Source organism: Ochotona princeps, chromosome 1, assembly GCF_030435755.1.
Source record: "Ochotona princeps isolate mOchPri1 chromosome 1, mOchPri1.hap1, whole genome shotgun sequence".
NCBI classification, from domain to species: Eukaryota; Metazoa; Chordata; class Mammalia; order Lagomorpha; family Ochotonidae; genus Ochotona; species Ochotona princeps.
The window spans coordinates 98,985,855-98,998,221 of NC_080832.1; positions in this window are offsets into that span (position 1 = coordinate 98,985,855).

The following is a 12,367-nucleotide window of genomic DNA, read 5'->3' on the forward strand; positions in this document are numbered from 1 at the left end:
TAGGACACAAAAGAATGGAAAAATATATTCAAATTGTCAGCTCAGAATTACATACCCAACAAAGCTTTCTACTGTCTTTGGAAAAGAAAATAATTGCAAAGCAGACAAAAACTAAAAGACATTGTCTCTAACAGGCCTGCCCTACAAATGTTGCTTAAAGATGTGATGCAGACAGAAAAAGGATAGCACCTACTAAATCCGAAGGAAAATGTAGACAGCATCTGAATTAAGTCACAAAAGAAATTTAAATCAAACAATGAGAAACCCAGTGCTAAAATGACAGGACCAAATTGCTACCTTTTGATATTAACCCTGAATGCAAACTTACCAATCAAAAGACAAGAGGACTTGATCAATAAATAAAACCAATATATTTATTGCTGACAGGAGACACATCTCATCAACAAAGATATGCAGAAACTGACAGTGAAAGAATGGAAAAGGATATCCAGACTAATGGAAAGGAAAAATGAGCTGGTGTAGTCATTCTGATATCAGATAGTATTGACTTTTATGTGAAAAGTATTAAAAGAGATAAAGGACACCACATAATGATTAAGGGACCCAGTTAGCAAGAGGAAATCATGATAATAAATATGTCTATGAAATACCAGAGCATCTAGCTATGTGAAACAAATATTACTGGATTTTAAGGGAGAAATATACTCAAATACAATTATAAGGTGGACCCGGGGGAAACGGAGTGCCTTCAGAGGCCAAGAACTCTGAGGTCACCCACCCCCATTTGGATCTACAATGTGGGATGGAAGAAGACCAATTCCTGCCTTGCAGGATCCAGGGTCATCGGAACGACAACCAGGATCCCTGAGCGGTCCGCAGAAACAGAAGAACAGTAAACTTCCTTCAGAACTAGGGAGAGGAGCTTCCTCTGGTCCTTGCCTGCTTCCAACTTTGGGTCCCCACCCTCTTTCATAAGGACCATCAGGATCGCTCCAGAAACCCCTCATAACAAACAAACAAATGAACAAACAAACTAGAATAGATAGACAGAGAACAACTAGGAAAGCTTAGAAACAGACAGGAAGCGGTCAGCCGGAATGCACTTATAACTCACTGGGTGGGACACAAAGATCAGTTACTCCTCTCTGGGGTGATAAATATTTCTCTGCACACCCCTCCCAAAAACATTCACCTAAACTGTTGACATATGTCCTGTTAAAGTTATAGAGTTAGACTACACAAAAAACAACCAGGTTCAGCAAAACCATGCTTCAATGCTATAAAATGCTAAATACTAACATTAAAATAGACAAGAGATAGCTGAATAGCAATCTATAGCTATTTTAAGGTATATAGAACATGGTTGAATATAAACCAAAATTGAAATGTCTATGAGGAAGTCACAGGTTGTGGTTGAGAACCTGCATTTCCCTAGTAACATATTCGTTAATCAATACCATGTCAATTAATGCCATAGTGTTGTAAATGGTTGTAAATATTATGTTGGGTTTTTTACCTGATTGGGATGATACTCTGCTGGTTCTACCTTCAGACCAGAGATGGTCTCACCAAGAAGCCATTGAACTTACCAGGAAAATAAGATGCTGGACTTTATGATTGGTAAAAACCTCCAATGAAAGAATCTCAACTGAATTTGAACTATGGAAATGCAACAAGGTGGAGCAATCCACCATGGGGGGGGGGAGGAAGGTTTGGGGAGGGGGGGGGGAATCCCAGTGCATAAAAAAATGTGTCACATAATGCAATGAAATTAATTTTTAAAAAGTAATAAAAAAAGAAATAATCTAAGTAATATCAAAGTTACATATGTACTACACAAATGTGTCAGTAAATTCATACCTGCCTTAATTCGTAAAAAAAAAAAAAAAAAAAAAAAACAATTATAAGGTGGACCATAGCATCCAACTGACAACAATAATCAGATGGATGAGACAGAATCTCAGTAAGGAAACAACAGAGCTCATCCAGCCAATAGAACAAATGGATTTAATTGATATCTATGAAACTTTTCATCATAAAGATGCAGAATATACTCTTTTTTGGCAGTATATGGAAGCTTCTCCAGGATTGATCATATTACAGGCCATAAAACAAGCCTCTGAAAATTTTTAAAGATTTGATCACACCGTGAATCTTCTCAGACCATGCTAGAGTGACACTGGAAACAAAAATTAAAATTAACCAGAAGATAGGTAAACATTTGAACACTTAACAACATGCTGCTGAAAGAACAATAACTTATAGAAGAAATCAGAGAGAAAATTTTTAAATTGCTGGGAATGAATGCAGGTATCACACAGCAAACCAAAACTTTTGGAACAAAGTCAATGCAGTGCTAAAATAAAAATTCATTGCAATTAGTACTTACATTATGAGACCGGAAAGTCACCAGGAAAACAAACTAACCGTACATATATCTGATGGAGCTTAAAAAAAAAAAAAAAAGACACCTCTGCCCAACATGGTAGCCTGGAGGCTAAAGTTCTTGCCTTGCACACACCAAGGTTCCCATATGGGCACCAGTTCTAATCCCGGAAGCCCCACTTCCCATTCAGCTCCCTGCTTGTAGCCTGGGAAAGCAGCTGAGGATGGTCCAAAGCCTTAGGACCCTGCATCCAGAAGTTCTTGGCTCCTGGCTTCAGATCAGCATGGCTCCAGCTGTTGCAGCTGCTTGGGGAGTGAAACTATGGATGGAAGATTTTCCTCTCTGTCTCTCCTCCTCTATGTGTATCTTACATACCAACAAAATAAAAAAAAACTTTTAAAAACAAACCAAAATAATTCCAAGATCAACAGAAAAAAATATATCATCAAAATAAAAACCAGAAGAATAATACATAAGATCTATGAATTAATGAACTGATTCTTGGAGAAAATTAACAAAATAGATTGCACACTACCCAACTAATTTAAAAAGGAGGAAGAAGATACAAGTCAATAGAATCAAACACAAAAAAGGAAATGTAACAACAGATACCTCAGACATACATAGAATAATCAGGAACTATTATAAGAAATTAAATGCTAACTAATCCAGAAGACTTAGAATACATGCATAAAAAATGAAAAAGAAAAAATAAGAATACATGCATAGATTTCTGGACACACACAGTTTATCTAAAATGAATCATAATATAGTTAAAAATCTCAATTGTCTTACTACAAGAACTGAGATTGAGTTGGTAAATTAAATCCCTCCCAACCAAGAAAAGCCCTGGATTAGATGGCTTCATTGCCGAATTCTACCAAAGGTTTTGAGAAGAATTTACTCCAATTTTTCACAAGCTGTTCAAAACAATAGAAAGGGAAGCTATCCTTATAAACTCTTTCTATGAAGCCAAAATCACCTTATACCAAAGCCACATGGGGAACAACAGAAAGAGAACTACAGACCAATATCCCTGATGAACATAGACCCAAAACCTGTAGCAAAATGCTAGCCAACCAACTGGAATGATATATCAGACATATCAACCACCTGGCCCAGGTAGGATTTATCTCTGTCATGCAGAGATGGTTTAACAAATGCAAATCAATAGATGTGATACATCACATCAACAAACTGAAGAACAAACATCGTCTGATCATCTCAATAGATGCTGAGATGGCCCTTAATGAAATCCAACACCACTTCATGCTAAAACCCCAAGTAAAATAGGCATAGAAAGAACATTCTACAATGCAATCAAAACAGTATATAAAAAAAACCCTATGCCACTATGCTAAATGGAGAAAGACTGGAAGATTTTCCACTAAGATCTGCAACTATAAAGAAAATCCACTTTTACCACTGTTATTCAATATAGTATTGGAAATACTTGCTGGAGCTATTAGGCAACAAAAGATGTGAAAAAATTCAAATTATCTCTATTCACAGATGACATGATTTTATACACAGCAGAAACAAAAAACTCAATACTGAGATTATTGGAACTCTTAAGAGAGTTTGGCAGGGGCCCGGCGGCGTGGCCTAGCAGCTTAAGTCCTCGCCTTGAAAGCGCAGGGATCCCATATGGGCGCCGGTTCTAATCCCGGCAACTCCACTTCCCATCCAGCTCCCTACTTGTGGCCTGGGAAAGCAGGAGAGGACAGCCCAAAGCTTGGGGACCCTGCACCCGTGTGGGAGACCTGGAAGAGGTTCCTGGTTCCCGGCATCGGATTGGCGCGTACCAGCCCATTGCGGCTCACTTGGGGAGTGAATCATCGGATGGAAGATCTTCCTCTCTGTCTCTCCTCCTCTCTGTATATCCGGCTTTCCAATAATAATAAAATCTTAAAAAAAAAAAAAAAAAAAGAGGGAGAGTTTGGCAGGGTAGCATGGCACAAGGTCATTGAGCTTAACCCAATGACACTAGTATATATAAACAACTCCATGGTCAAGAAAGAACTTGCAAGTACTGTCCCCTTTTAAATAGCACAGAATAATCTTACATACCTTGAAATAAACCTAACCAACATATGGAAAACCTGCAAAACCCTAAGGAGAGAAACAGAACAAGACATTAAAAGATGGAAAGTTTGCATTATTCCTTGACTGATAGAATCAACATCATCCAAAAAATGTCCATTTTATCAGAAGTAATAAATAGATTCAATGTGATCTCATCAAAATTCCAACAATTGCCTGAGAAATCAAAAAAATTATGCAAAAACTCATCTCAAAAAAACAAAAAAACATGCATAGCCAATGCTATCCTGAAGAATAAAAATGAAGCTGGAAAAATCACAATTCCAGACTTTGAGACATACTACAGGGAAGTGATCATCAAAACAGTTTGATACTTGCGCAGAAATAAAGAAGACCAATGTGACAGAACAGAAACCCCATAACTGAGCCCACTCAAAGCAGCAAATTAAACATCTACAAGAAAACAGAAAATAATCCAAAGAAAAAGTTTGATCTCATCAACAAATGCTGTTAGCACAATTGGATAGCAACCTGCAGAAATTAAAAAAAATCACCTGTCACTTCAGACAAAAAAATCAATTCTAAGTGGATCAAGGACCTAAATCTGTCATCAAACCATTAGAAAAAAACATAGGAAGCCATCCACAAGATGTAAACATTGGTGAAGACCTCTTAGGACAATCATCAAAAGCATAGACAAAGTCAAAATTAACAAATAAAAGACAACCAACAGAATGGGAGAAAATCTTTACACAGTACACAATAGATAGGGGACTAGTATCCAAGATTTACAAGGAACTTTAGAAACTGAAAAACAGCAAACAACCCTGTAAAAAGAAAAAGGTGGCCTAGTCACTGAAAGTTCTTGCCTCGAATGCGCAGGGATCCCATATGGGCACCAGCTCTAATCCCGGCAGCTCCACTTCCCATCCTGCTCGCTGCTTGTGGCCTGGGAAAGCAGGGAAGAACAGCCCAAAGCTTTGGGACCTTGCACCTGCACGGGAAACCTGGAAGTTCCTGGCTCCTGACTTTGGATCTGCACAGCACCGGCCATTGGGTCACTTTGGGAGTGAATCATTGTACTGAAGATATTCCTCTCTGTCTCTCCTCCTCTATATATATCTGACTTTGCAATAAAAATAAATAAATATTTTAATAAAAACAAATAGGTGAATGAAATGAGCAGGGATTTTTCAAAAGGACAAATTCAAATGGCTAATAGACATGAAAAAATGCTCTGACCCCCAAGCCATTAGGAAAATACAAATAAAAATCACATAGATATTCTACCTGACTCCAGTGACATTGGCCTACATTTGGAAATTCGCTAATAATATCTGCTGGTGTGGATGTGAGGAAAAGGGTACCCAACTCCGTCATTGGTAGGAGTGTAGACTAGTATACGCACCTTGAAAATCAATATGGAGAATGCTAAAACAACGGAAAACTGATATACCATATTACCCAGCTATCCCACTCCTGGGAATTTATCCAAAGGAAGTGAAATCTACTTATGTTAAAGTGACCTATAACTATATTTTTATATAGGCATAATCTACAATAGCAAAAACATGGAAACAATTCAGATGTCTGTCAAAAGAGGAATAGATTTAAAGAAAAAAACTGAAACTTCCACTGCATGGAATACTACTCAGCCATTTTAAAAACTGAAATTTTAATATGTGTATGTAAGAAACTATGAATACCTATGAGAAAATAACATGCAGAAAAATATTGGGAGCCCAGGTGAGACTGTCAGAGATCATTTCTACCTGAAAAGAAACTTCCTTAATTTTTGGTCACTAATCAGCATCCTCAGAAATTTATCATCTTGGTTGCAAAGTGAAAGCAATTTTATAATAAAACTCATCTGAATGTACTGTACCAAAACTCAAAAGTCAATCTCAAGCAAAATAAACCAATTCTATGTAACTTAATTATATGCCTGGAAAAAAAATCCAAATTAAAACACACACACACACAAAAAAATTGTAGCAGCCAGATTTATAAAATGCATGATGACAAATATGCCATCAAAAATCACCACACAGGTAATGGAGTTGTGACACAGCAGATTAAGCTGCCTCTAAGATGTCTGCATCTCTAGCATTCAGTGAGCATCTTAGCTTCTCTGTATCTGCTCCAGTTCTGTGCTAATGCATCTGGGAATGCAATGGAAGTACCTTGGCCCTGTCACCCTTGTAGGAGGCCAGAATACAGTTCTTGGCTCCTGGCTTCTGGTCCCTGTTTGGCCCAGAACTGGCTATTGTGGCCACCTGATGCATGAATTAGCAGATATAAGATTCCCCCTTTTCTCCTCTCTCTTACTCTCCCTCTCTAATCTGATGCTCTAATTTTTGAGCAAACTTTTTTCAAAAAAATCACACACACACACACACACACATGCACAAGCAGTTCTTTAATTCTATAGTGGCAGCAGTTAAGATGCTGCTTGAGAGGAGGACAGGAGGAGGCTTATATCCCAACCCCAGAGACTCCTGGTACCTCACCAAGGACTATCAGTATGGGCACCAAGAACTATATTCAAAGTGCCAAGGAGATCACAGGAAATTGGAGAGCCATCATAGGCCGAGAACACTGAGGTCAACCATTCACTATTGGATCTCCCACATGGGATGGAAAAAGCCCAGAACCCTCCTCACAGGGTCTAATGTCATAGGAACAACAGTCAGGACCCCTGAGCGGTCCGCAGAAACAGAAGAACAGAAAACTTCCTTCGGGACTCAGGAGAAGAACCTTTTCTGGTCCTTACTTAGCTCCAACTTTGGATCCCCACCCTCTCTTGCAATGACCATCAGGGTCTCTCCAGAGCCCCCAAAATTAGATCAGATAGACAGAGGGAAACTAATAAGGAAAGCTTAGAACAGACAAGAAAAAGTCAGTTTGTACTCCCATATACCTTACTAGGTGGGGCACGAAGATCAGTTACTCCTCACTAAGGTACTGAAGAATTCTCTTCACACACTTTCTAAAACTGTTACGCTCCTCAATCGTTAACATACCACTTGTTAAAGTTATAAGCCTGTTTGGACTATCCTAAAATTCACGACGTTCAGTGAAAACCATGCTTGAATACTATAAACTGCTGCTAAATACAAAAATGAAGAAAAAAAAAAGACACAAGACAGAGAATCAAGATGGCAGAATAGGGTAAGGACACATTTAAACGGACAGAAAAGCATTGAATCAGGATGAAGCAGAGAGGACATATTCGAGGAAATAGGAGAGGACAGAACAACAGCAGAGGGGTACCTGGAGACTGACAGACACAGGAAAGCAGCGAACACAACGGTGTGGTGTTGCAGTGACTGATACTCCAGCGGCATTCAGAGAACAGTGATCCAAACTCCACCAAAACCAGCCGGAACTGCACCAGCAACCAGGTGGGAAGGGACTTTCACTGGGAGCTTAGTAGGTAAAGCCAGCTGAAGAACTGTCTGCCCAGCTGGTCCGCTTGATTTGACCAGGAGCAGAAACAGAGCAGCAGATCCTAGATGGACAGTGACAGAACAGCGTGGGTTTCACAGCCCAGTCAGCCCTCTCGGTGAACTGCAGTGACGTGGCATTCTACAGGTTCCACCCTCAGACAGGGCTGGATAGCCCTCAGACCTGATGGCCAGCAGATCAAGAATTCTAGTAGTGGTATGTCAGACACCGTTTTGTTCACTGTGGCAATAGCTTTAGGACTGCAGGGGACAACAGTGAACTGAGCATGTGCTGAGCTCGTGAGAACTCACTGAGTTCAGTGAATTGCACTGGTCCCACAGGAAAATAATACCAACTGTGGCATCATATGGGTCAAAATAGGTCCATGTGGCACCCAGACCTAACATCCAACAGGTTCCGACAAGATCAGCACCACCAACAGGCTAGTTACATAGGACACCTGGTGTCTCTCTAATCCTGGGACCTGCTTCAACCAAAAGTGGGAGAAAGGTTGCAGAGACAACGGTGCAGCCTCAGCACAGTATCACAGGAGGTGGAGAGTGGTGAGCCAGGAGCTGTGGCTGTGGAGACCACGGTGGAAACCTAACATAAGAACCCAAACCTGGAACTCGCTGGAGGTTGTGGCACAAGTGGCTGCAAGCAAAAAGTTGTGTACCAACTGCAATAAGTAAAATCGCATTGTAGACCTGTGGGTGACACAGCTTAGAAACCTGCCCCAAAGGAGAAGACTCTGCTAACCAGAAGTACAATGATCAAGAGAAAAAAAGAGACAAAGGCACAATGAATGTTACCAAAAACTCCCCTGCAAAGGAGCAAAACCCTATGCCAACTTCAGAGTTAACTGAGGAAGACACCGAGAAAATGGGGGCACAGAATCCATAAGACTCATTTTAAAGATTCTGATCAAAAATGAGAAACACATACAAGAGTTCAAAGAATTTAAGGAGGCAATAAAGCAAATCAAGGCTGATACATCAGAAATTAAGAACACAGCAAAGCAAATTAAAAGTACAGTGAAGAGTCTCCAAAATAGAATGAAGCAAGTCGAAGAATCTCAGAATTGAAAGATATTTCCTGTCATCAGGGGGAAGCAAACAAAACCTCGGAAGCTGAGCTGGATCAGGCCAAAAAAAGTATTCAAGAATTGAAAGACACTATCAAGAGACCTAATATAAGAGTTATGGGAGTCCCAGAAGGTGCAGAAAGAGAAGCTGAGTTTGCAAATGTATTTAATGAAATAATAAAGGAAAATTTCCCTAATCTGGAGAAAGAATTGGGAAACAAGATCCAGGAGGGGCACAGAACTCCCAACAGGCTTGATCAAAAGCAATATTCACCAAGACACATGATCTTCAAGCTCTCTTCAATTGAACATAAGGAAAAGATCCTTAAATGTGCACGTGAAAAAAATCAATTCACATATAAAGGAATGCCAATTAAACTCACAGGAGATTTCTCACAGGAAACTCTACAGGCAAGAAGAGAATGGAGTGACATCTTCCAGATTCTAAAAGAAAAAAATTGTGGGCCCAGGATAACATATCCAGCAAAGCTTTCTTTTGTCTTTGAAACTGAAATAAAATTCTTCCACAGTCAAGAAAAGTTAAAAGAATTTGCCTCTTCCAAACCTGCCCTACAAATGATACTTCAAGATGTTCTCTTGACAGAGAAGAGGAATAGCACCTACCAAAACCAAAGGCAAATGGGAAGAACATCCCGCTAAAATGACAACAGAAGACCAAAGCAATGAAAAACCCATTCCTAAAATGACAGGACCAAAGTATCATCCATGCATGTTAAACTCTGAATGTAAATGGCTTAAGCTCAATCAAACGTCATAGATTAGTAGACTGGATTAAAAAGCAAAACCCATCTATTTATTGTCTAGAAGAGACACACTTCACCAACAAAAATCAGCAGAAACCATATCGCTTGGGTTTTGTTGTTTTCTGTTAGTTTTATCTCTTCAACACACTTTCTTCTGATTAAATCATTCAATGACTCATAGAACATACAGCAGCATCATTTTCTTCAAGAAGGTTCTTGATTTTCATCTCTTCAGCTATACGTTAATCATTTAGTAGCATGTTATTTAACTTCATGGTGTTGTTAATTTCTTCTTTCTCCCTGATGTTGATTTTGTTTTGTAGCTTTTCATTTAAGGGGATGTATAGTAGCTGTGTAATGGAGACAGTCATATCTAGTAGCATGTCACTTAACTTCATAAAATTGTAAATTTCTATTTTTTCTTTTTATTGTTGATTTTGTATTATGACTTTTCATTTGAGAGGATGTACAGTAGCTGTGAAATGGAGACTAACATCCAGATGTGAGGATACAATGTAGTATGCATTTCTACTTCCAGACAAAAATGGACTTGCAATGAAACTGTGTGCTATACCTTGACAATAGGATGCTGGACTCTCTGCCGTTGTCCATGCCCACAATGATGGACATATGACTGTGTATGAAGAACTATATTTTAGTAATGATATAGAAGAACTAGGTGGGGGTGGAGGGAATTGGGGAGGGGATAAGGGAAATGCCAGGAGCCTATGGAACTATATCATAAAATGATAATAATAATCATAAAATCTTTAAAAATTAAAAAATACACAAGACAGCTGAATAGTACCCTATAACCATTTTAATGTTTATAGCAGTCAGTTATGTATAAACTGAAATTTAGATGTCAGTGAAATAGTTATAGGATGTGGTTAAGAACTTGCACTTTCTAACACATTGGTTACTCAGTACCATGTCAATTGACTTCATGATGCTGTAAATTTCCATGTTTCTTCCTGTTGTTAAATTTGTGTTGTGGCTTTTCATTGGAGGGCGTGATATTCTGCCAGCTCTGCTTTCAGATCAGGGATGGTCTTCCAATGAAATTGCTGAATTCATCTGGACAATAAGATGCTGGACTCCCTGCATGGTCCATGCCCGCAATGATGGAATTATGACTGGTTATCGGCTGTACTGCTGTAATAATATGGAGGAAATTAGTATGGGGGAAGGGATTGGGGAGGGAATGCTGGAATCCCAGAGCCTTTGGAAATGTGTCATAAAATGAAATAATCATAATAATAATAAATGATGCTGCTTGAGACAGCGATATTAGAGTTCTTGATTTGAGTCCCTGACTGAATTCTGATTCCAGCTTCCTGCTGATACACATCCTGGTTGGTAACAGGTTATGGTTTGTGTACACCTATACAGGAAACACAGATTGTTTTCCAGTCTCTTGTATCTGGCTTGGTCCAGCCCTGGCAATTGCAGGCACTTGAGGCGCAAATGAGTAGGCAGATTCCCCCCAATAACCCCTCCTCTTTTTTTTTTCCAAATAACACCAACAACAAATAAGTAGCTAAGAGTTTAAAAGGGGGACAACACTGTGACTCATCAGGCTAATCCTCTACCTTGAAATGCTTGAATTCCATATGGGCACCAGTTTATATCCTGGCTGCTGCACTACCCATCCAGCTCCCTGCTTATGGCTGGGAAACAAGCACTGTGCATCAACACGGGAGACCTGGAAGAAGCACCTGGCTTTTGGTGTTAGACCAGCTCAGGCTTTGATTGTTAACATCAGTAGGAGAGTGAGCTAGCAAGCAAAAGACCTCTCTGCCTTTTTATAAATATGCCATTCAAATAAAATAAAGTTTTTGTTTAAAAAAGAGTTTTAAAAAGATGCCAAAAAAGAAACACAAAATGTGTACTAGTAAATTTTAAAAAACAGAATTGAAACAGTATTGTGGCAAGGAGAGTTGGGATTCGCTTGGTACACTTGCAGTGGAATTTGAGTCTGGGCGACTGTGTTTCCAATACAGTTTCTTACTAATGTGCTTGGGAAGGCTATGGGTCCCTGCCATGCATTTGGAAGACCCTGATGTAGTCCCACGTTCCTGTCTTAAGCCTGGACCAGCCCTAGCTCTTGTGAATATTTGGGGAGTGAAAACAGTGGATTAAAGGTGTGTGTGTGTGTGTGTGTGTGTGTGTGTGTGTGTAATTCTACTTTCAAATAAGCAAACACATATTTTTAAATGTTCATATGAATTGAATCGGATGCCATCCAATGATTTATGCCCACATCATGATAACCAGATCTATGCATCATGGATTCACAAATCTTCAAATGGCAAAGCTTACAGCATATTTCCTAGACACCGATACTCTCAGCAAACTCCTCTATTCCCTTTTGCAAAGTTAAGATCAGACCATAATTCAAATTTTATCTGGCTGGTAACATGCTAATATCATTTCAGTTAGTCTGCCCATACACATGTATCCCTTAACATGTGTCAAAATAGTCCATGACAAAACTATTAGAGAAGATATTCAAAATGCAAATTCCCCTAGGAGGACACAGATCTTCAAATTTGCAATAAGACATAAATGAGTAATTTGAAATATCAATTTTCAAAAAAACCTTTCTGGTAAGGATAAGATCTACAAATAACAAATAGTCACAAGTAAGTGATAAATTTGGCATAGGAAGTAGATGATAAA